The sequence below is a fragment of the Mandrillus leucophaeus genome, unplaced genomic scaffold (genome assembly GCF_000951045.1).
Source record: "Mandrillus leucophaeus isolate KB7577 unplaced genomic scaffold, Mleu.le_1.0 Scaffold2, whole genome shotgun sequence".
Taxonomy (NCBI): Eukaryota; Metazoa; Chordata; class Mammalia; order Primates; family Cercopithecidae; genus Mandrillus; species Mandrillus leucophaeus.
Genome location: NW_012102031.1, coordinates 13,487,050 through 13,490,726, shown reverse-complemented (window position 1 = coordinate 13,490,726; position 3,677 = coordinate 13,487,050). Strand labels below are relative to the sequence as shown.

At 53.0% G+C, this 3,677-nt stretch overlaps 1 protein-coding gene across 1 annotated transcript in view; it reads right to left on the bottom strand.

Moving 5' to 3' along the window:
* The window catches only part of LOC105539047 (putative SEC14-like protein 6), a 14,655-nt gene extending 14,358 nt beyond the window's left edge, over window positions 1-297 (bottom strand). The window contains exon 1 of the mRNA XM_011979147.1: window positions 256-297. The gene's annotated coding sequence lies outside the window, so the exon portion shown is untranslated. The remainder of the gene's footprint in view (window positions 1-255) is intronic.
* Window positions 298-3,677: the final 3,380 nt, after the last annotated feature.

Genomic DNA, 3,677 nt, shown 5'->3' with positions numbered 1-3,677 from the left:
GAGCAAAACTCCGTCTCAAAAAAAAAAAAAAAAAGAAGAAAGAAAATTTCAAATGACCTATGTGGCTTGCATTTATGGTGGCGTGGTATTTCTATTGGCTAGTGCTGGTGTAGCCTCCAGCTGCCAAGTCCCTCATGGTTGGGAAGAGACCCAGAGCTGGAGAGTTCAAAAGAACCTCAAGGACCTTGAGTCCTGCCCCTCTCCATGGCAGAAGGAGAAACTGAGGCTGGTGTAGGAGTCTCTCCCTTCACTCACCTGGGCCAGCGACTTCTCCTGCGATGGGCTCAGGTCTGCGATGGGCTGCCCATAAGTGGGTCCAGGCTCCGCTCTGTGGCTCCCTCCAGGTGGCCTGCCTTTTGCCCAGCTGGCAGCCATGCCCACATTTATCACTGCCCAGAAATCCCACTCCTTCCTGTCAGCCTTAGGGCAACTGGTGGGGCTCGTTTCCTTCCTAGGTGCCTCAGGCACGGGGCCCTGGACTCAGCCTGCCCTGGGTTCACATCCTCACTTGCAAAATCAGGACAGCGATGTTTCCTGGGAGCATTGATGTGGGCATGTTGAAATTGACACCACCTGATTTCACGCACATGGGGGTGGCAGTTCATCCTGCCTCTCAATCCCCTACCCTCTACTCCTGTGGTCCCTTAAGACGCCTCCTTGAGCCAGGACAAGTCATCTTTCACCCCCAACAGAGACCCAGAAGTCACTGTCATCATGCCTTCACTTTCATCCCAGGCTTCGTCTACCACCTGACATGTCCAGAGCAACTGCCCATGATTCATCCCAGCTGTTAGGGCACATGGCTTCAGGGTTGAGGATGAGACTTCCCAGGCCCAGACCCAAACAGGTGGATATGCAATCCTGAGCTGGGCCACACCTGGCCTGGGAGCCAGGATGAGAGGTGAGGAGGGACTCCTCATTACATCTGCCCCCACCACCCACTGGACAAGCAGAAAGCCAGAGCCCAAGATGAGGACACATGAGATCACGTGGTGTGCATGGGACCTGGAACACAGTAGGTATTTGTAGTAGTCTGGGTTGCCCTGAGACAAGAAGATCAGTGCAAGTTTATTAGAGATGTGTCCTGAGAAAGACAAGTAGGGAAGTGTGGAAATGACACAGAGAACGGAAGGCAGCTGTATAGGACTGGTTATCAAGGAAGTACAGAAGAACTCAATCTCAGTGGGGACTTCTGGGAGGCAGCAGGGAACGCCCCCCTTCAGCGTTTCCTTGCCTGAGTGGGGAGGGAACTGGGGTATTTATACAGCAACTCGGGACAGTCTTCGGTTGAGGGCTGCTCCAGGGGCTGTCAATTCTGCTGGCACTTCTGGCCTGCTGTGCACACAATTCAGAAGGCTGGAGAGCGTCCTTAGGCAGAGAAACACAGGTTCTGCAGCTAGGGAGTAGTGAGGCTAAGGTGATATAGGCAGGCATCACCAGCTTCACCTCTAATCAGAGACCATTTGCTGGGCTCCATGTCAAGTTCTAGTCCAAAGGCTTCATGTGCTCCTTGAGCCCCAGACTATTCCTCCCTACCTGACAGAGCCTGGAAGAGGGAAGCAGCATGCCTGGGGCCATGCAGCCATGGAGTAAGTGACAATCAGGACTATCTGGACCTGGTGCTTACTCAGGACATTGTATCCCACATGGCTGGCTCCTGGCAGAGGCATGCACATAGGTGGCCTTGCTAAGTCCCAGGAGAGTCCACCTTAGCCCTGGAAGAAGGTAATGAGCAGATCTGCCTCTTCTGCAGGGTGGGGCCTCCCCAGTACCCAACACACCTCAGGCTGGAGCTTGAGCCATGAGGGGTAAAGTCAGGAACTCTCCCCTACTCTCGTCTCCTCCCCTCTGCTCCCAGCACCTCTGGCCCATCTTCTTTGTTTTCTTTTCTTTTTTTTTTTTTTTTGAGACAGAGTCTTCCTGCTCTGTCGCCTAAGCTGGAGAGCAGTGGCTCACTGCAACCTCCTCCTCCCAGGTTCAAGCTATTCTCCTGTCTCAGCCTCCCGAGTAACTGGAATCACAGGCGCATGCCACCACACATGGCTAATTTTTGTACTTTTAGTAGAGACAGGGTTTCACCTTGTTGGCCAGGCTGGTCTTGAACTCCTGACCTCAAGAGATCTGCCCACCTCAGCCTCCCAAAGTGCTGGGATTACAGGAGTGAGCCATTGCACCCAGCCTTGGCCCATCTTCTTCAAGCTGGCTTCTGAATATGTCCCTCCTCTGCTCCAAAGCCTCCCTGGGCTCCTTATTACCCTCAGTAAAAACTGTAAATGCCTTCGCCTAGACTCAAGGCCCTTTTGGGTCCCTCCTGAGCTAATTTCCCCTTCCTTTCTCCCTTATCCCAGGTCCCTTGCCTCCCCTCCATTCTCTTTCCAGCTTTTTCTTCTGCTGTTCCCTCTCCCTGGAATGCCTTTCTTGCAACACCCTTGTATTCAGTCCCTGCCTCCCACAAGGCCTACTTCAAATGCCTTCTCTTTGGCGATGTCCTTTCTGATGTGTTTCTTTTTTTTTTTTTTTTTCTGCTGGGAAGCAAATCCCCAGGCCCCTAAAATCCCACACCGCACTGTCATCTTCCATCCTTCCAGCGATTGTGATCTGTCACAGGTCTCACTCTTGGGCTACTTGAGGGTCTGGTTCATCATGGTATACTCCCAGTCCAGCACCGACTGTGGTGCATTGTACACAGTAGGTGCTCAATAAAAGCTCACCACACCTGTAATCCCAGCACTTTGGGAGGTCAAGGTGGGTGGATCACCTGAGGTCGGGAGTTCAAGACCAGCCTGGCCAAACGGTGAAACCCCATCTCCACCAAAAATACAAAAATTATCCAGGCGTGGTGGTGCACGCCTGCAATCTAAGCTACTTAGGAGGCTGAAGGAGAAGCACTTTAACTCGAGAGGCGGAGGCTGCAGTGAGCCGAGGTCATACCATTGCACTCCAGCCCGAGCAACAGAGCAAGACTTTGTCTAAAAAAAAAAAAAAATTCACCAAAGATAGGCCAGCAATGGAAGCTGGGATGCCCCAGAGCAAGCATCACCCAGGATCCCTGATTCTACCTGTCACTGTCAAAACTACCTGGTTTGTGCCCCATTCCAGTGTCGTACGGGTTTTCACCCAGTGAACTCATTCCAGCACATGCTGCATTGGGTAATGTGCTCCCCTTGCCAGGGAAATGGGGCCCCTGTCAGTCACAAGTAGGCTCTGGAAGGCCCTCTGCCCTCCCTCCTTCTCCCTTCCCTACCTCACTTCCCCCCTGCTTGTCTTCCTTCCCTTCTATTTTTAATCTTGTGTTCCTCTGTCTTTCAACATTTATTAAAAGCCTACTGTGTGCCAGGCACTGGCCTAGCCCTGGAGGCCAATTGTGCCAATGCGTCCTGGTCCCTGTCCTAGAGGAGCCCACTCCAGGGGGCTCGCAAGACGAGCAAATCAACAGTTGCATCCTGAGTGGGCAGAGCCCCGATAGGGAATAACAGGAGGCTGTGGGAGCCCCAGGCCCTATGCTAGGCTGGTGGTTGGGTGTCAGGGAAGAATGCCTGGTGGAGAAGGCGGCAGAGCTTGTTTTGAAAACACAGAACAAAGTTAGGCCTGCAAAGGGAAGGGAGCCTTGCGGTAGACGGAAGAGTATGTGCAAGACCACAGAGGCGGACAGGAACATGGCTTCTCCCCAAGGTGGC